Genomic DNA, 17,480 nt, shown 5'->3' with positions numbered 1-17,480 from the left:
TTACGATGATGGAAGCAGAAGAAATGTGTGTGGGACTTCACTGCATCGGCTGCTCGCCTTTCAGCGTCCCTGTGTCTTATCAGACGAAGGTGACTGTGAAATTGGCAACGAGGCAGAGGTTAACAAACACATGCAAACAGGAACGTTCAATGTCAGCCGAAATAGCTCAGTTGGGAGAGCGTTAGACTGAAGATCTAAAGGTCCCTGGTTCGATCCCGGGTTTCGGCAGGTATTCGTTTTGATGCGACGCCAATGGAATGGCTCTGCGTTGGTGATAATGCAACTACCGCTGACAACAAAAATGACTCTCTCCTGTAGCTGTTCTGGTTGTCTAGTGCATGCCATAAGAGGAACTCACTAGACAACTAACTCCCTTAGAAGCAAAAGAATCAAAAAAGTCCTACCGACTGCGTTCCTTTTTCTGTGTCAGGTGGTGAAGAACGTTTTCAACGGAACCGTGAAACGAGCGAAAACGTGGGAAACATTGCATTCGAAATGCTTGCGAATTTTCCAATTGCCCAGTGAGTGTCGACAAAATATGTAAATTCTCTGCTCCAACGTATGAGACGCAACGACTCCTGCAATTTGTTGTTGCATCGTGTGTCAGCAGTCTTCGATAGTGTGTTACGAGCTTAGTGCGATAAGTCTGCAGACAGCATTTAGGCGACGTTTTATTAGTAACGGCCCCATGCAGCGATTGCACAACAGTAAACGACATGAGTCAATGTATAGTTGTGCATCGTGAGAGGTATCACAGCGTCGTGTGAGCCCGGATAGCTCAGTCGGTAGAGCATTAGGCTTTTAACCTAAGGGTCCAGGGTTCAAGTCCCTGTCCGGGCGGAAATTTTAATACTTTGGTAGCGATTCGTCTGGTAGCGGTGGAAACGCTACGGAAAATAATGAAGCTACGCCGTTTTCTGACACCACAGTGCTTTAAACGGTAGCAGTTGCATGTGTCGGGACAACACCGCGCTACCAGCAGTCGTGGCCGAGTGGTTAAGGCGTCTGACTCGAAATCAGATTCCCTCTGGGAGCGTAGGTTCGAATCCTACCGGCTGCGTGCGATTTTGCGTAAAGAGGAGCAAAAATTTTCGCACACATGTGACATGCGTGGGCGAATGCGGGTGCAAACCAGTGACGCCATTCTCAACAAGACGAAAGTTTCCGTTTAAGAATACTGAGTTTCGCGACGACCGCTGCTTACTGTGGCCATCGGTTCACCTCGCACTGACGCTGGGACTGCAGAAAGCCGTCGCTGAGATCGTGAGTACACAGATGTGCTCGAAAGTGTAGGACAGAGCGAACATTCATTTCTTTTTAAGAATCGCAATTCAATCATTCGAGTGCGGCAAAGGCAGTGGTGCAGCGTTTCTTTTCTTAAGATCTCGCAGCTGCTTGGAGGTATGTCCATCGTTTTAAGACGACACAAAACTAGCGTCAGCGGTGCGTCAGTGGGAAGTCGGTGAAGTCGCCATTGGAGCCATAAGCCAGTAATTACAACACGCGAATCACTCGCACACCATGTAGCATGCACCACAACGCTCGGCCGAGGGACCGGACAGCTCAGTCGGTAGAGCGCTAGACCTTCAACCAAAGGGTCCCGGGCTCAAACCCCCGCCAGGCGAAAATTAACACACTGTCGTAACGGCTAATGGAAACCCTACAGAAAAGAGTGACGCCACGCCGCTTTCTGCCATCAGATTGCTTCTAAAGACGGCGGTTCCACTTGTCGGGAGTCGCTTCTGCCACCGGCAGTCGTGGCCGAGTGGTTAAGGCGTCTGACTTGAAATCAGATTCCCTCTGGGAGCGTAGGTTCGAGTCCTGCCGACTGCGAAAATTTTCTCGCTCTCAAAAGATGGACGTTCAGCTGCATCCTAGCAGTTGCGTCACTACTAAACACGCGCGTCACCAGCAATGTGCAGTGTTATTTGATCCAGGGCGCAGCGTTACAGTCGCGCTCAGAAGCCGCAGCTCATCTCCTCGTCTCACAGCCGCCCACCGGGTGTTAGTACAAGTGTCGCCTCACTGGGCAGTGCAGATGTGTCCATCTTAGCTTGCAGACGATGACGTGTAGCAATTGATGAGCTAACGCAAGTCGAATGTTTTACCGTGTGTATCTCCTAGATACTGCCTCTCATACGGTGGAGAGGCTCACTCCTTCTTGTGTCTCGTTCTCTGCACACGAGTTGCCCCTGGCATCGATATAGCACGGGTTTTCTAGCGCCAGCGCGGCGTCACGTGAAGTCAGCGAAGTGAATATTACACGAGTCGAGTCGACATGTTTGCTTGTTACGATGATGGAAGCAGAAGAAATGTGTGTGGGACTTCACTGCATCGGCTGCTCGCCTTTCAGCGTCCCTGTGTCTTATCAGACGAAGGTGACTGTGAAATTGGCAACGAGGCAGAGGTTAACAAACACATGCAAACAGGAACGTTCAATGTCAGCCGAAATAGCTCAGTTGGGAGAGCGTTAGACTGAAGATCTAAAGGTCCCTGGTTCGATCCCGGGTTTCGGCAGGTATTCGTTTTGATGCGACGCCAATGGAATGGCTCTGCGTTGGTGATAATGCAACTACCGCTGACAACAAAAATGACTCTCTCCTGTAGCTGTTCTGGTTGTCTAGTGCATGCCATAAGAGGAACTCACTAGACAACTAACTCCCTTAGAAGCAAAAGAATCAAAAAAGTCCTACCGACTGCGTTCCTTTTTCTGTGTCAGGTGGTGAAGAACGTTTTCAACGGAACCGTGAAACGAGCGAAAACGTGGGAAACATTGCATTCGAAATGCTTGCGAATTTTCCAATTGCCCAGTGAGTGTCGACAAAATATGTAAATTCTCTGCTCCAACGTATGAGACGCAACGACTCCTGCAATTTGTTGTTGCATCGTGTGTCAGCAGTCTTCGATAGTGTGTTACGAGCTTAGTGCGATAAGTCTGCAGACAGCATTTAGGCGACGTTTTATTAGTAACGGCCCCATGCAGCGATTGCACAACAGTAAACGACATGAGTCAATGTATAGTTGTGCATCGTGAGAGGTATCACAGCGTCGTGTGAGCCCGGATAGCTCAGTCGGTAGAGCATTAGGCTTTTAACCTAAGGGTCCAGGGTTCAAGTCCCTGTCCGGGCGGAAATTTTAATACTTTGGTAGCGATTCGTCTGGTAGCGGTGGAAACGCTACGGAAAATAATGAAGCTACGCCGTTTTCTGACACCACAGTGCTTTAAACGGTAGCAGTTGCATGTGTCGGGACAACACCGCGCTACCAGCAGTCGTGGCCGAGTGGTTAAGGCGTCTGACTCGAAATCAGATTCCCTCTGGGAGCGTAGGTTCGAATCCTACCGGCTGCGTGCGATTTTGCGTAAAGAGGAGCAAAAATTTTCGCACACATGTGACATGCGTGGGCGAATGCGGGTGCAAACCAGTGACGCCATTCTCAACAAGACGAAAGTTTCCGTTTAAGAATACTGAGTTTCGCGACGACCGCTGCTTACTGTGGCCATCGGTTCACCTCGCACTGACGCTGGGACTGCAGAAAGCCGTCGCTGAGATCGTGAGTACACAGATGTGCTCGAAAGTGTAGGACAGAGCGAACATTCATTTCTTTTTAAGAATCGCAATTCAATCATTCGAGTGCGGCAAAGGCAGTGGTGCAGCGTTTCTTTTCTTAAGATCTCGCAGCTGCTTGGAGGTATGTCCATCGTTTTAAGACGACACAAAACTAGCGTCAGCGGTGCGTCAGTGGGAAGTCGGTGAAGTCGCCATTGGAGCCATAAGCCAGTAATTACAACACGCGAATCACTCGCACACCATGTAGCATGCACCACAACGCTCGGCCGAGGGACCGGACAGCTCAGTCGGTAGAGCGCTAGACCTTCAACCAAAGGGTCCCGGGCTCAAACCCCCGCCAGGCGAAAATTAACACACTGTCGTAACGGCTAATGGAAACCCTACAGAAAAGAGTGACGCCACGCCGCTTTCTGCCATCAGATTGCTTCTAAAGACGGCGGTTCCACTTGTCGGGAGTCGCTTCTGCCACCGGCAGTCGTGGCCGAGTGGTTAAGGCGTCTGACTTGAAATCAGATTCCCTCTGGGAGCGTAGGTTCGAGTCCTGCCGACTGCGAAAATTTTCTCGCTCTCAAAAGATGGACGTTCAGCTGCATCCTAGCAGTTGCGTCACTACTAAACACGCGCGTCACCAGCAATGTGCAGTGTTATTTGATCCAGGGCGCAGCGTTACAGTCGCGCTCAGAAGCCGCAGCTCATCTCCTCGTCTCACAGCCGCCCACCGGGTGTTAGTACAAGTGTCGCCTCACTGGGCAGTGCAGATGTGTCCATCTTAGCTTGCAGACGATGACGTGTAGCAATTGATGAGCTAACGCAAGTCGAATGTTTTACCGTGTGTATCTCCTAGATACTGCCTCTCATACGGTGGAGAGGCTCACTCCTTCTTGTGTCTCGTTCTCTGCACACGAGTTGCCCCTGGCATCGATATAGCACGGGTTTTCTAGCGCCAGCGCGGCGTCACGTGAAGTCAGCGAAGTGAATATTACACGAGTCGAGTCGACATGTTTGCTTGTTACGATGATGGAAGCAGAAGAAATGTGTGTGGGACTTCACTGCATCGGCTGCTCGCCTTTCAGCGTCCCTGTGTCTTATCAGACGAAGGTGACTGTGAAATTGGCAACGAGGCAGAGGTTAACAAACACATGCAAACAGGAACGTTCAATGTCAGCCGAAATAGCTCAGTTGGGAGAGCGTTAGACTGAAGATCTAAAGGTCCCTGGTTCGATCCCGGGTTTCGGCAGGTATTCGTTTTGATGCGACGCCAATGGAATGGCTCTGCGTTGGTGATAATGCAACTACCGCTGACAACAAAAATGACTCTCTCCTGTAGCTGTTCTGGTTGTCTAGTGCATGCCATAAGAGGAACTCACTAGACAACTAACTCCCTTAGAAGCAAAAGAATCAAAAAAGTCCTACCGACTGCGTTCCTTTTTCTGTGTCAGGTGGTGAAGAACGTTTTCAACGGAACCGTGAAACGAGCGAAAACGTGGGAAACATTGCATTCGAAATGCTTGCGAATTTTCCAATTGCCCAGTGAGTGTCGACAAAATATGTAAATTCTCTGCTCCAACGTATGAGACGCAACGACTCCTGCAATTTGTTGTTGCATCGTGTGTCAGCAGTCTTCGATAGTGTGTTACGAGCTTAGTGCGATAAGTCTGCAGACAGCATTTAGGCGACGTTTTATTAGTAACGGCCCCATGCAGCGATTGCACAACAGTAAACGACATGAGTCAATGTATAGTTGTGCATCGTGAGAGGTATCACAGCGTCGTGTGAGCCCGGATAGCTCAGTCGGTAGAGCATTAGGCTTTTAACCTAAGGGTCCAGGGTTCAAGTCCCTGTCCGGGCGGAAATTTTAATACTTTGGTAGCGATTCGTCTGGTAGCGGTGGAAACGCTACGGAAAATAATGAAGCTACGCCGTTTTCTGACACCACAGTGCTTTAAACGGTAGCAGTTGCATGTGTCGGGACAACACCGCGCTACCAGCAGTCGTGGCCGAGTGGTTAAGGCGTCTGACTCGAAATCAGATTCCCTCTGGGAGCGTAGGTTCGAATCCTACCGGCTGCGTGCGATTTTGCGTAAAGAGGAGCAAAAATTTTCGCACACATGTGACATGCGTGGGCGAATGCGGGTGCAAACCAGTGACGCCATTCTCAACAAGACGAAAGTTTCCGTTTAAGAATACTGAGTTTCGCGACGACCGCTGCTTACTGTGGCCATCGGTTCACCTCGCACTGACGCTGGGACTGCAGAAAGCCGTCGCTGAGATCGTGAGTACACAGATGTGCTCGAAAGTGTAGGACAGAGCGAACATTCATTTCTTTTTAAGAATCGCAATTCAATCATTCGAGTGCGGCAAAGGCAGTGGTGCAGCGTTTCTTTTCTTAAGATCTCGCAGCTGCTTGGAGGTATGTCCATCGTTTTAAGACGACACAAAACTAGCGTCAGCGGTGCGTCAGTGGGAAGTCGGTGAAGTCGCCATTGGAGCCATAAGCCAGTAATTACAACACGCGAATCACTCGCACACCATGTAGCATGCACCACAACGCTCGGCCGAGGGACCGGACAGCTCAGTCGGTAGAGCGCTAGACCTTCAACCAAAGGGTCCCGGGCTCAAACCCCCGCCAGGCGAAAATTAACACACTGTCGTAACGGCTAATGGAAACCCTACAGAAAAGAGTGACGCCACGCCGCTTTCTGCCATCAGATTGCTTCTAAAGACGGCGGTTCCACTTGTCGGGAGTCGCTTCTGCCACCGGCAGTCGTGGCCGAGTGGTTAAGGCGTCTGACTTGAAATCAGATTCCCTCTGGGAGCGTAGGTTCGAGTCCTGCCGACTGCGAAAATTTTCTCGCTCTCAAAAGATGGACGTTCAGCTGCATCCTAGCAGTTGCGTCACTACTAAACACGCGCGTCACCAGCAATGTGCAGTGTTATTTGATCCAGGGCGCAGCGTTACAGTCGCGCTCAGAAGCCGCAGCTCATCTCCTCGTCTCACAGCCGCCCACCGGGTGTTAGTACAAGTGTCGCCTCACTGGGCAGTGCAGATGTGTCCATCTTAGCTTGCAGACGATGACGTGTAGCAATTGATGAGCTAACGCAAGTCGAATGTTTTACCGTGTGTATCTCCTAGATACTGCCTCTCATACGGTGGAGAGGCTCACTCCTTCTTGTGTCTCGTTCTCTGCACACGAGTTGCCCCTGGCATCGATATAGCACGGGTTTTCTAGCGCCAGCGCGGCGTCACGTGAAGTCAGCGAAGTGAATATTACACGAGTCGAGTCGACATGTTTGCTTGTTACGATGATGGAAGCAGAAGAAATGTGTGTGGGACTTCACTGCATCGGCTGCTCGCCTTTCAGCGTCCCTGTGTCTTATCAGACGAAGGTGACTGTGAAATTGGCAACGAGGCAGAGGTTAACAAACACATGCAAACAGGAACGTTCAATGTCAGCCGAAATAGCTCAGTTGGGAGAGCGTTAGACTGAAGATCTAAAGGTCCCTGGTTCGATCCCGGGTTTCGGCAGGTATTCGTTTTGATGCGACGCCAATGGAATGGCTCTGCGTTGGTGATAATGCAACTACCGCTGACAACAAAAATGACTCTCTCCTGTAGCTGTTCTGGTTGTCTAGTGCATGCCATAAGAGGAACTCACTAGACAACTAACTCCCTTAGAAGCAAAAGAATCAAAAAAGTCCTACCGACTGCGTTCCTTTTTCTGTGTCAGGTGGTGAAGAACGTTTTCAACGGAACCGTGAAACGAGCGAAAACGTGGGAAACATTGCATTCGAAATGCTTGCGAATTTTCCAATTGCCCAGTGAGTGTCGACAAAATATGTAAATTCTCTGCTCCAACGTATGAGACGCAACGACTCCTGCAATTTGTTGTTGCATCGTGTGTCAGCAGTCTTCGATAGTGTGTTACGAGCTTAGTGCGATAAGTCTGCAGACAGCATTTAGGCGACGTTTTATTAGTAACGGCCCCATGCAGCGATTGCACAACAGTAAACGACATGAGTCAATGTATAGTTGTGCATCGTGAGAGGTATCACAGCGTCGTGTGAGCCCGGATAGCTCAGTCGGTAGAGCATTAGGCTTTTAACCTAAGGGTCCAGGGTTCAAGTCCCTGTCCGGGCGGAAATTTTAATACTTTGGTAGCGATTCGTCTGGTAGCGGTGGAAACGCTACGGAAAATAATGAAGCTACGCCGTTTTCTGACACCACAGTGCTTTAAACGGTAGCAGTTGCATGTGTCGGGACAACACCGCGCTACCAGCAGTCGTGGCCGAGTGGTTAAGGCGTCTGACTCGAAATCAGATTCCCTCTGGGAGCGTAGGTTCGAATCCTACCGGCTGCGTGCGATTTTGCGTAAAGAGGAGCAAAAATTTTCGCACACATGTGACATGCGTGGGCGAATGCGGGTGCAAACCAGTGACGCCATTCTCAACAAGACGAAAGTTTCCGTTTAAGAATACTGAGTTTCGCGACGACCGCTGCTTACTGTGGCCATCGGTTCACCTCGCACTGACGCTGGGACTGCAGAAAGCCGTCGCTGAGATCGTGAGTACACAGATGTGCTCGAAAGTGTAGGACAGAGCGAACATTCATTTCTTTTTAAGAATCGCAATTCAATCATTCGAGTGCGGCAAAGGCAGTGGTGCAGCGTTTCTTTTCTTAAGATCTCGCAGCTGCTTGGAGGTATGTCCATCGTTTTAAGACGACACAAAACTAGCGTCAGCGGTGCGTCAGTGGGAAGTCGGTGAAGTCGCCATTGGAGCCATAAGCCAGTAATTACAACACGCGAATCACTCGCACACCATGTAGCATGCACCACAACGCTCGGCCGAGGGACCGGACAGCTCAGTCGGTAGAGCGCTAGACCTTCAACCAAAGGGTCCCGGGCTCAAACCCCCGCCAGGCGAAAATTAACACACTGTCGTAACGGCTAATGGAAACCCTACAGAAAAGAGTGACGCCACGCCGCTTTCTGCCATCAGATTGCTTCTAAAGACGGCGGTTCCACTTGTCGGGAGTCGCTTCTGCCACCGGCAGTCGTGGCCGAGTGGTTAAGGCGTCTGACTTGAAATCAGATTCCCTCTGGGAGCGTAGGTTCGAGTCCTGCCGACTGCGAAAATTTTCTCGCTCTCAAAAGATGGACGTTCAGCTGCATCCTAGCAGTTGCGTCACTACTAAACACGCGCGTCACCAGCAATGTGCAGTGTTATTTGATCCAGGGCGCAGCGTTACAGTCGCGCTCAGAAGCCGCAGCTCATCTCCTCGTCTCACAGCCGCCCACCGGGTGTTAGTACAAGTGTCGCCTCACTGGGCAGTGCAGATGTGTCCATCTTAGCTTGCAGACGATGACGTGTAGCAATTGATGAGCTAACGCAAGTCGAATGTTTTACCGTGTGTATCTCCTAGATACTGCCTCTCATACGGTGGAGAGGCTCACTCCTTCTTGTGTCTCGTTCTCTGCACACGAGTTGCCCCTGGCATCGATATAGCACGGGTTTTCTAGCGCCAGCGCGGCGTCACGTGAAGTCAGCGAAGTGAATATTACACGAGTCGAGTCGACATGTTTGCTTGTTACGATGATGGAAGCAGAAGAAATGTGTGTGGGACTTCACTGCATCGGCTGCTCGCCTTTCAGCGTCCCTGTGTCTTATCAGACGAAGGTGACTGTGAAATTGGCAACGAGGCAGAGGTTAACAAACACATGCAAACAGGAACGTTCAATGTCAGCCGAAATAGCTCAGTTGGGAGAGCGTTAGACTGAAGATCTAAAGGTCCCTGGTTCGATCCCGGGTTTCGGCAGGTATTCGTTTTGATGCGACGCCAATGGAATGGCTCTGCGTTGGTGATAATGCAACTACCGCTGACAACAAAAATGACTCTCTCCTGTAGCTGTTCTGGTTGTCTAGTGCATGCCATAAGAGGAACTCACTAGACAACTAACTCCCTTAGAAGCAAAAGAATCAAAAAAGTCCTACCGACTGCGTTCCTTTTTCTGTGTCAGGTGGTGAAGAACGTTTTCAACGGAACCGTGAAACGAGCGAAAACGTGGGAAACATTGCATTCGAAATGCTTGCGAATTTTCCAATTGCCCAGTGAGTGTCGACAAAATATGTAAATTCTCTGCTCCAACGTATGAGACGCAACGACTCCTGCAATTTGTTGTTGCATCGTGTGTCAGCAGTCTTCGATAGTGTGTTACGAGCTTAGTGCGATAAGTCTGCAGACAGCATTTAGGCGACGTTTTATTAGTAACGGCCCCATGCAGCGATTGCACAACAGTAAACGACATGAGTCAATGTATAGTTGTGCATCGTGAGAGGTATCACAGCGTCGTGTGAGCCCGGATAGCTCAGTCGGTAGAGCATTAGGCTTTTAACCTAAGGGTCCAGGGTTCAAGTCCCTGTCCGGGCGGAAATTTTAATACTTTGGTAGCGATTCGTCTGGTAGCGGTGGAAACGCTACGGAAAATAATGAAGCTACGCCGTTTTCTGACACCACAGTGCTTTAAACGGTAGCAGTTGCATGTGTCGGGACAACACCGCGCTACCAGCAGTCGTGGCCGAGTGGTTAAGGCGTCTGACTCGAAATCAGATTCCCTCTGGGAGCGTAGGTTCGAATCCTACCGGCTGCGTGCGATTTTGCGTAAAGAGGAGCAAAAATTTTCGCACACATGTGACATGCGTGGGCGAATGCGGGTGCAAACCAGTGACGCCATTCTCAACAAGACGAAAGTTTCCGTTTAAGAATACTGAGTTTCGCGACGACCGCTGCTTACTGTGGCCATCGGTTCACCTCGCACTGACGCTGGGACTGCAGAAAGCCGTCGCTGAGATCGTGAGTACACAGATGTGCTCGAAAGTGTAGGACAGAGCGAACATTCATTTCTTTTTAAGAATCGCAATTCAATCATTCGAGTGCGGCAAAGGCAGTGGTGCAGCGTTTCTTTTCTTAAGATCTCGCAGCTGCTTGGAGGTATGTCCATCGTTTTAAGACGACACAAAACTAGCGTCAGCGGTGCGTCAGTGGGAAGTCGGTGAAGTCGCCATTGGAGCCATAAGCCAGTAATTACAACACGCGAATCACTCGCACACCATGTAGCATGCACCACAACGCTCGGCCGAGGGACCGGACAGCTCAGTCGGTAGAGCGCTAGACCTTCAACCAAAGGGTCCCGGGCTCAAACCCCCGCCAGGCGAAAATTAACACACTGTCGTAACGGCTAATGGAAACCCTACAGAAAAGAGTGACGCCACGCCGCTTTCTGCCATCAGATTGCTTCTAAAGACGGCGGTTCCACTTGTCGGGAGTCGCTTCTGCCACCGGCAGTCGTGGCCGAGTGGTTAAGGCGTCTGACTTGAAATCAGATTCCCTCTGGGAGCGTAGGTTCGAGTCCTGCCGACTGCGAAAATTTTCTCGCTCTCAAAAGATGGACGTTCAGCTGCATCCTAGCAGTTGCGTCACTACTAAACACGCGCGTCACCAGCAATGTGCAGTGTTATTTGATCCAGGGCGCAGCGTTACAGTCGCGCTCAGAAGCCGCAGCTCATCTCCTCGTCTCACAGCCGCCCACCGGGTGTTAGTACAAGTGTCGCCTCACTGGGCAGTGCAGATGTGTCCATCTTAGCTTGCAGACGATGACGTGTAGCAATTGATGAGCTAACGCAAGTCGAATGTTTTACCGTGTGTATCTCCTAGATACTGCCTCTCATACGGTGGAGAGGCTCACTCCTTCTTGTGTCTCGTTCTCTGCACACGAGTTGCCCCTGGCATCGATATAGCACGGGTTTTCTAGCGCCAGCGCGGCGTCACGTGAAGTCAGCGAAGTGAATATTACACGAGTCGAGTCGACATGTTTGCTTGTTACGATGATGGAAGCAGAAGAAATGTGTGTGGGACTTCACTGCATCGGCTGCTCGCCTTTCAGCGTCCCTGTGTCTTATCAGACGAAGGTGACTGTGAAATTGGCAACGAGGCAGAGGTTAACAAACACATGCAAACAGGAACGTTCAATGTCAGCCGAAATAGCTCAGTTGGGAGAGCGTTAGACTGAAGATCTAAAGGTCCCTGGTTCGATCCCGGGTTTCGGCAGGTATTCGTTTTGATGCGACGCCAATGGAATGGCTCTGCGTTGGTGATAATGCAACTACCGCTGACAACAAAAATGACTCTCTCCTGTAGCTGTTCTGGTTGTCTAGTGCATGCCATAAGAGGAACTCACTAGACAACTAACTCCCTTAGAAGCAAAAGAATCAAAAAAGTCCTACCGACTGCGTTCCTTTTTCTGTGTCAGGTGGTGAAGAACGTTTTCAACGGAACCGTGAAACGAGCGAAAACGTGGGAAACATTGCATTCGAAATGCTTGCGAATTTTCCAATTGCCCAGTGAGTGTCGACAAAATATGTAAATTCTCTGCTCCAACGTATGAGACGCAACGACTCCTGCAATTTGTTGTTGCATCGTGTGTCAGCAGTCTTCGATAGTGTGTTACGAGCTTAGTGCGATAAGTCTGCAGACAGCATTTAGGCGACGTTTTATTAGTAACGGCCCCATGCAGCGATTGCACAACAGTAAACGACATGAGTCAATGTATAGTTGTGCATCGTGAGAGGTATCACAGCGTCGTGTGAGCCCGGATAGCTCAGTCGGTAGAGCATTAGGCTTTTAACCTAAGGGTCCAGGGTTCAAGTCCCTGTCCGGGCGGAAATTTTAATACTTTGGTAGCGATTCGTCTGGTAGCGGTGGAAACGCTACGGAAAATAATGAAGCTACGCCGTTTTCTGACACCACAGTGCTTTAAACGGTAGCAGTTGCATGTGTCGGGACAACACCGCGCTACCAGCAGTCGTGGCCGAGTGGTTAAGGCGTCTGACTCGAAATCAGATTCCCTCTGGGAGCGTAGGTTCGAATCCTACCGGCTGCGTGCGATTTTGCGTAAAGAGGAGCAAAAATTTTCGCACACATGTGACATGCGTGGGCGAATGCGGGTGCAAACCAGTGACGCCATTCTCAACAAGACGAAAGTTTCCGTTTAAGAATACTGAGTTTCGCGACGACCGCTGCTTACTGTGGCCATCGGTTCACCTCGCACTGACGCTGGGACTGCAGAAAGCCGTCGCTGAGATCGTGAGTACACAGATGTGCTCGAAAGTGTAGGACAGAGCGAACATTCATTTCTTTTTAAGAATCGCAATTCAATCATTCGAGTGCGGCAAAGGCAGTGGTGCAGCGTTTCTTTTCTTAAGATCTCGCAGCTGCTTGGAGGTATGTCCATCGTTTTAAGACGACACAAAACTAGCGTCAGCGGTGCGTCAGTGGGAAGTCGGTGAAGTCGCCATTGGAGCCATAAGCCAGTAATTACAACACGCGAATCACTCGCACACCATGTAGCATGCACCACAACGCTCGGCCGAGGGACCGGACAGCTCAGTCGGTAGAGCGCTAGACCTTCAACCAAAGGGTCCCGGGCTCAAACCCCCGCCAGGCGAAAATTAACACACTGTCGTAACGGCTAATGGAAACCCTACAGAAAAGAGTGACGCCACGCCCGCTTTCTGCCATCAGATTGCTTCTAAAGACGGCGGTTCCACTTGTCGGGAGTCGCTTCTGCCACCGGCAGTCGTGGCCGAGTGGTTAAGGCGTCCTGACTTGAAATCAGATTCCCTCTGGGAGCGTAGGTTCGAGTCCTGCCGACTGCGAAAATTTTCTCGCTCTCAAAAGATGGACGTTCAGCTGCATCCTAGCAGTTGCGTCACTACTAAACACGCGCGTCACCAGCAATGTGCAGTGTTATTTGATCCAGGGCGCAGCGTTACAGTCGCGCTCAGAAGCCGCAGCTCATCTCCTCGTCTCACAGCCGCCCACCGGGTGTTAGTACAAGTGTCGCCTCACTGGGCAGTGCAGATGTGTCCATCTTAGCTTGCAGACGATGACGTGTAGCAATTGATGAGCTAACGCAAGTCGAATGTTTTACCGTGTGTATCTCCTAGATATGCCTCTCATACGGTGGAGAGGCTCACTCCTTCTTGTGTCTCGTTCTCTGCACACGAGTTGCCCCTGGCATCGATATAGCACGGGTTTTCTAGCGCCAGCGCGGCGTCACGTGAAGTCAGCGAAGTGAATATTACACGAGTCGAGTCGACATGTTTGCTTGTTACGATGATGGAAGCAGAAGAAATGTGTGTGGGACTTCACTGCATCGGCTGCTCGCCTTTCAGCGTCCCTGTGTCTTATCAGACGAAGGTGACTGTGAAATTGGCAACGAGGCAGAGGTTAACAAACACATGCAAACAGGAACGTTCAATGTCAGCCGAAATAGCTCAGTTGGGAGAGCGTTAGACTGAAGATCTAAAGGTCCCTGGTTCGATCCCGGGTTTCGGCAGGTATTCGTTTTGATGCGACGCCAATGGAATGGCTCTGCGTTGGTGATAATGCAACTACCGCTGACAACAAAAATGACTCTCTCCTGTAGCTGTTCTGGTTGTCTAGTGCATGCCATAAGAGGAACTCACTAGACAACTAACTCCCTTAGAAGCAAAAGAATCAAAAAAAGTCCTACCGACTGCGTTCCTTTTTCTGTGTCAGGTGGTGAAGAACGTTTTCAACGGAACCGTGAAACGAGCGAAAACGTGGGAAACATTGCATTCGAAATGCTTGCGAATTTTCCAATTGCCCAGTGAGTGTCGACAAAATATGTAAATTCTCTGCTCCAACGTATGAGACCGCAACGACTCCTGCAATTTGTTGTTGCATCGTGTGTCAGCAGTCTTCGATAGTGTGTTACGAGCTTAGTGCGATAAGTCTGCAGACAGCATTTAGGCGACGTTTTATTAGTAACGGCCCCATGCAGCGATTGCACAACAGTAAACGACATGAGTCAATGTATAGTTGTGCATCGTGAGAGGTATCACAGCGTCGTGTGAGCCCGGATAGCTCAGTCGGTAGAGCATTAGGCTTTTAACCTAAGGGTCCAGGGTTCAAGTCCCTGTCCGGGCGGAAATTTTAATACTTTGGTAGCGATTCGTCTGGTAGCGGTGGAAACGCTACGGAAAATAATGAAAGCTACGCCGTTTTCTGACACCACAGTGCTTTAAACGGTAGCAGTTGCATGTGTCGGGACAACACCGCGCTACCAGCAGTCGTGGCCGAGTGGTTAAGGCGTCTGACTCGAAATCAGATTCCCTCTGGGAGCGTAGGTTCGAATCCTACCGGCTGCGTGCGATTTTGCGTAAAGAGGAGCAAAAATTTTCGCACACATGTGACATGCGTGGGGCGAATGCGGGTGCAAACCAGTGACGCCATTCTCAACAAGACGAAAGTTTCCGTTTAAGAATACTGAGTTTCGCGACGACCGCTGCTTACTGTGGCCATCGGTTCACCTCGCACTGACGCTGGGACTGCAGAAATGCCGTCGCTGAGATCGTGAGTACACAGATGTGCTCGAAAGTGTAGGACAGAGCGAACATTCATTTCTTTTTAAGAATCGCAATTCAATCATTCGAGTGCGGCAAAGGCAGTGGTGCAGCGTTTCTTTTCTTAAGATCTCGCAGCTGCTTGGAGGTATGTCCATCGTTTTAAGACGACACAAAACTAGCGTCAGCGGTGCGTCAGTGGGAAGTCGGTGAAGTCGCCATTGGAGCCATAAGCCAGTAATTACAACACGCGAATCACTCGCACACCATGTAGCATGCACCACAACGCTCGGCCGAGGGACCGGACAGCTCAGTCGGTAGAGCGCTAGACCTTCAACCAAAGGGTCCCGGGCTCAAACCCCCGCCAGGCGAAAATTAACACACTGTCGTAACGGCTAATGGAAACCCTACAGAAAAGAGTGACGCCACGCCGCTTTCTGCCATCAGATTGCTTCTAAAGACGGCGGTTCCACTTGTCGGGAGTCGCTTCTGCCACCGGCAGTCGTGGCGAGTGGTTAAGGGCGTCTGACTTGAAATCAGATTCCCTCTGGGAGCGTAGGTTCGAGTCCTGCCGACTGCGAAAATTTTCTCGCTCTCAAAAGATGGACGTTCAGCTGCATCCTAGCAGTTGCGTCACTACTAAACACGCGCGTCACCAGCAATGTGCAGTGTTATTTGATCCAGGGCGCAGCGTTACAGTCGCGCTCAGAAGCCGCAGCTCATCTCCTCGTCTCACAGCCGCCCACCGGGTGTTAGTACAAGTGTCGCCTCACTGGGCAGTGCAGATGTGTCCATCTTAGCTTGCAGACGATGACGTGTAGCAATTGATGAGCTAACGCAAGTCGAATGTTTTACCGTGTGTATCTCCCTAGATACTGCCTCTCATACGGTGGAGAGGGCTCACTCCTTCTTGTGTCTCGTTCTCTGCACACGAGTTGCCCCTGGCATCGATATAGCACGGGTTTTCTAGCGCCAGCGCGGCGTCACGTGAAGTCAGCGAAGTGAATATTACACGAGTCGAGTCGACATGTTTGCTTGTTACGATGATGGAAGCAGAAGAAATGTGTGTGGGACTTCACTGCATCGGCTGCTCGCCTTTCAGCGTCCCTGTGTCTTATCAGACGAAGGTGACTGTGAAATTGGCAACGAGGCAGAGGTTAACAAACACATGCAAACAGGAACGTTCAATGTCAGCCGAAATAGCTCAGTTGGGAGAGCGTTAGACTGAAGATCTAAAGGTCCCTGGTTCGATCCCGGGTTTCGGCAGGTATTCGTTTTGATGCGACGCCAATGGAATGGCTCTGCGTTGGTGATAATGCAACTACCGCTGACAACAAAAATGACTCTCTCCTGTAGCTGTTCTGGTTGTCTAGTGCATGCCATAAGAGGAACTCACTAGACAACTAACTCCCTTAGAAGCAAAAGAATCAAAAAAGTCCTACCGACTGCGTTCCTTTTTCTGTGTCAGGTGGTGAAGAACGTTTTCAACGGAACCGTGAAACGAGCGAAAACGTGGGAAACATTGCATTCGAAATGCTTGCGAATTTTCCAATTGCCCAGTGAGTGTCGACAAAATATGTAAATTCTCTGCTCCAACGTATGAGACGCAACGACTCCTGCAATTTGTTGTTGCATCGTGTGTCAGCAGTCTTCGATAGTGTGTTACGAGCTTAGTGCGATAAGTCTGCAGACAGCATTTAGGCGACGTTTTATTAGTAACGGCCCCATGCAGCGATTGCACAACAGTAAACGACATGAGTCAATGTATAGTTGTGCATCGTGAGAGGTATCACAGCGTCGTGTGAGCCCGGATAGCTCAGTCGGTAGAGCATTAGGCTTTTAACCTAAGGGTCCAGGGTTCAAGTCCCTGTCCGGCGGAAATTTTAATACTTTGGTAGCGATTCGTCTGGTAGCGGTGGAAACGCTACGGAAAATAATGAAGCTACGCCGTTTTCTGACACCACAGTGCTTTAAAACGGTAGCAGTTGCATGTGTCGGGACAACACCGCGCTACCAGCAGTCGTGGCCGAGTGGTTAAGGCGGTCTGACTCGAAATCAGATTCCCTCTGGGAGCGTAGGTTCGAATCCTACCGGCTGCGTGCGGATTTTGCGTAAAGAGGAGCAAAAAGTTTCGCACACATGTGACATGCGTGGGCGAATGCGGGTGCAAACCAGTGACGCCATTCTCAACAAGACGAAAGTTTCCGTTTAAGAATACTGAGTTTCGCGACGACCGCTGCTTACTGTGGCCATCGGTTCACCTCGCACTGACGCTGGGGACTGCAGAAAGCCGTCGCTGAGATCGTGAGTACACAGATGTGCTCGAAAGTGTAGGACAGAGCGAACATTCATTTCTTTTAAGAATCGCAATTCAATCATTCGAGTGCGGCAAAGGCAGTGGTGCAGCGTTTCTTTTCTAAGATCTCGCAGCTGCTTGGAGGTATGTCCATCGTTTTAAGACGACCACAAAACTAGCGTCAGCGGTGC

At 50.3% G+C, this 17,480-nt stretch overlaps 30 non-coding genes across 30 annotated transcripts; all 30 read left to right on the top strand.

Annotated features, from left to right (window-relative positions):
* The first annotated feature begins 155 nt into the window (after nucleotides 1-155).
* On the top strand, nucleotides 156-228 carry Trnaf-gaa (transfer RNA phenylalanine (anticodon GAA)). The gene has a single exon. It is a non-coding gene; the product is annotated as a tRNA-Phe (tRNA).
* A 539-nt stretch (nucleotides 229-767) lies between these two features.
* Nucleotides 768-840, top strand: Trnak-uuu (transfer RNA lysine (anticodon UUU)). The gene has a single exon. It is a non-coding gene; the product is annotated as a tRNA-Lys (tRNA).
* A 138-nt stretch (nucleotides 841-978) lies between these two features.
* Trnas-cga (transfer RNA serine (anticodon CGA)) lies at nucleotides 979-1,060 on the top strand. The gene has a single exon. It is a non-coding gene; the product is annotated as a tRNA-Ser (tRNA).
* Nucleotides 1,061-1,751: 691 nt separating this feature from the next.
* Trnas-uga (transfer RNA serine (anticodon UGA)) lies at nucleotides 1,752-1,833 on the top strand. Its single transcript has one exon. It is a non-coding gene; the product is annotated as a tRNA-Ser (tRNA).
* Nucleotides 1,834-2,444: 611 nt separating this feature from the next.
* Nucleotides 2,445-2,517, top strand: Trnaf-gaa (transfer RNA phenylalanine (anticodon GAA)). Its single transcript has one exon. It is a non-coding gene; the product is annotated as a tRNA-Phe (tRNA).
* A 539-nt stretch (nucleotides 2,518-3,056) lies between these two features.
* Nucleotides 3,057-3,129, top strand: Trnak-uuu (transfer RNA lysine (anticodon UUU)). The gene has a single exon. It is a non-coding gene; the product is annotated as a tRNA-Lys (tRNA).
* Nucleotides 3,130-3,267: 138 nt separating this feature from the next.
* Trnas-cga (transfer RNA serine (anticodon CGA)) lies at nucleotides 3,268-3,349 on the top strand. Its single transcript has one exon. It is a non-coding gene; the product is annotated as a tRNA-Ser (tRNA).
* A 691-nt stretch (nucleotides 3,350-4,040) lies between these two features.
* Trnas-uga (transfer RNA serine (anticodon UGA)) lies at nucleotides 4,041-4,122 on the top strand. Its single transcript has one exon. It is a non-coding gene; the product is annotated as a tRNA-Ser (tRNA).
* A 611-nt stretch (nucleotides 4,123-4,733) lies between these two features.
* Trnaf-gaa (transfer RNA phenylalanine (anticodon GAA)) lies at nucleotides 4,734-4,806 on the top strand. The gene has a single exon. It is a non-coding gene; the product is annotated as a tRNA-Phe (tRNA).
* Nucleotides 4,807-5,345: 539 nt separating this feature from the next.
* Nucleotides 5,346-5,418, top strand: Trnak-uuu (transfer RNA lysine (anticodon UUU)). Its single transcript has one exon. It is a non-coding gene; the product is annotated as a tRNA-Lys (tRNA).
* Nucleotides 5,419-5,556: 138 nt separating this feature from the next.
* Nucleotides 5,557-5,638, top strand: Trnas-cga (transfer RNA serine (anticodon CGA)). Its single transcript has one exon. It is a non-coding gene; the product is annotated as a tRNA-Ser (tRNA).
* A 691-nt stretch (nucleotides 5,639-6,329) lies between these two features.
* Trnas-uga (transfer RNA serine (anticodon UGA)) lies at nucleotides 6,330-6,411 on the top strand. Its single transcript has one exon. It is a non-coding gene; the product is annotated as a tRNA-Ser (tRNA).
* Nucleotides 6,412-7,022: 611 nt separating this feature from the next.
* Nucleotides 7,023-7,095, top strand: Trnaf-gaa (transfer RNA phenylalanine (anticodon GAA)). The gene has a single exon. It is a non-coding gene; the product is annotated as a tRNA-Phe (tRNA).
* Nucleotides 7,096-7,634: 539 nt separating this feature from the next.
* Nucleotides 7,635-7,707, top strand: Trnak-uuu (transfer RNA lysine (anticodon UUU)). The gene has a single exon. It is a non-coding gene; the product is annotated as a tRNA-Lys (tRNA).
* A 138-nt stretch (nucleotides 7,708-7,845) lies between these two features.
* Nucleotides 7,846-7,927, top strand: Trnas-cga (transfer RNA serine (anticodon CGA)). Its single transcript has one exon. It is a non-coding gene; the product is annotated as a tRNA-Ser (tRNA).
* A 691-nt stretch (nucleotides 7,928-8,618) lies between these two features.
* Nucleotides 8,619-8,700, top strand: Trnas-uga (transfer RNA serine (anticodon UGA)). The gene has a single exon. It is a non-coding gene; the product is annotated as a tRNA-Ser (tRNA).
* A 611-nt stretch (nucleotides 8,701-9,311) lies between these two features.
* On the top strand, nucleotides 9,312-9,384 carry Trnaf-gaa (transfer RNA phenylalanine (anticodon GAA)). The gene has a single exon. It is a non-coding gene; the product is annotated as a tRNA-Phe (tRNA).
* A 539-nt stretch (nucleotides 9,385-9,923) lies between these two features.
* Nucleotides 9,924-9,996, top strand: Trnak-uuu (transfer RNA lysine (anticodon UUU)). The gene has a single exon. It is a non-coding gene; the product is annotated as a tRNA-Lys (tRNA).
* A 138-nt stretch (nucleotides 9,997-10,134) lies between these two features.
* On the top strand, nucleotides 10,135-10,216 carry Trnas-cga (transfer RNA serine (anticodon CGA)). Its single transcript has one exon. It is a non-coding gene; the product is annotated as a tRNA-Ser (tRNA).
* Nucleotides 10,217-10,907: 691 nt separating this feature from the next.
* Nucleotides 10,908-10,989, top strand: Trnas-uga (transfer RNA serine (anticodon UGA)). The gene has a single exon. It is a non-coding gene; the product is annotated as a tRNA-Ser (tRNA).
* Nucleotides 10,990-11,600: 611 nt separating this feature from the next.
* Nucleotides 11,601-11,673, top strand: Trnaf-gaa (transfer RNA phenylalanine (anticodon GAA)). Its single transcript has one exon. It is a non-coding gene; the product is annotated as a tRNA-Phe (tRNA).
* Nucleotides 11,674-12,212: 539 nt separating this feature from the next.
* Nucleotides 12,213-12,285, top strand: Trnak-uuu (transfer RNA lysine (anticodon UUU)). The gene has a single exon. It is a non-coding gene; the product is annotated as a tRNA-Lys (tRNA).
* A 138-nt stretch (nucleotides 12,286-12,423) lies between these two features.
* Trnas-cga (transfer RNA serine (anticodon CGA)) lies at nucleotides 12,424-12,505 on the top strand. Its single transcript has one exon. It is a non-coding gene; the product is annotated as a tRNA-Ser (tRNA).
* Nucleotides 12,506-13,197: 692 nt separating this feature from the next.
* Nucleotides 13,198-13,280, top strand: Trnas-uga (transfer RNA serine (anticodon UGA)). The gene has a single exon. It is a non-coding gene; the product is annotated as a tRNA-Ser (tRNA).
* Nucleotides 13,281-13,890: 610 nt separating this feature from the next.
* On the top strand, nucleotides 13,891-13,963 carry Trnaf-gaa (transfer RNA phenylalanine (anticodon GAA)). The gene has a single exon. It is a non-coding gene; the product is annotated as a tRNA-Phe (tRNA).
* A 541-nt stretch (nucleotides 13,964-14,504) lies between these two features.
* On the top strand, nucleotides 14,505-14,577 carry Trnak-uuu (transfer RNA lysine (anticodon UUU)). Its single transcript has one exon. It is a non-coding gene; the product is annotated as a tRNA-Lys (tRNA).
* A 139-nt stretch (nucleotides 14,578-14,716) lies between these two features.
* Nucleotides 14,717-14,798, top strand: Trnas-cga (transfer RNA serine (anticodon CGA)). Its single transcript has one exon. It is a non-coding gene; the product is annotated as a tRNA-Ser (tRNA).
* A 693-nt stretch (nucleotides 14,799-15,491) lies between these two features.
* Trnas-uga (transfer RNA serine (anticodon UGA)) lies at nucleotides 15,492-15,573 on the top strand. The gene has a single exon. It is a non-coding gene; the product is annotated as a tRNA-Ser (tRNA).
* A 613-nt stretch (nucleotides 15,574-16,186) lies between these two features.
* On the top strand, nucleotides 16,187-16,259 carry Trnaf-gaa (transfer RNA phenylalanine (anticodon GAA)). Its single transcript has one exon. It is a non-coding gene; the product is annotated as a tRNA-Phe (tRNA).
* A 750-nt stretch (nucleotides 16,260-17,009) lies between these two features.
* Nucleotides 17,010-17,092, top strand: Trnas-cga (transfer RNA serine (anticodon CGA)). The gene has a single exon. It is a non-coding gene; the product is annotated as a tRNA-Ser (tRNA).
* Nucleotides 17,093-17,480: the final 388 nt, after the last annotated feature.

The sequence above is a fragment of the Schistocerca serialis genome, unplaced genomic scaffold (assembly GCF_023864345.2).
Source record: "Schistocerca serialis cubense isolate TAMUIC-IGC-003099 unplaced genomic scaffold, iqSchSeri2.2 HiC_scaffold_1374, whole genome shotgun sequence".
Lineage (NCBI taxonomy): Eukaryota > Metazoa > Arthropoda > Insecta > Orthoptera > Acrididae > Schistocerca > Schistocerca serialis.
Note: the sequence above shows the minus strand (reverse complement) of the source record. Positions and strands in the feature narration are given on the sequence as shown.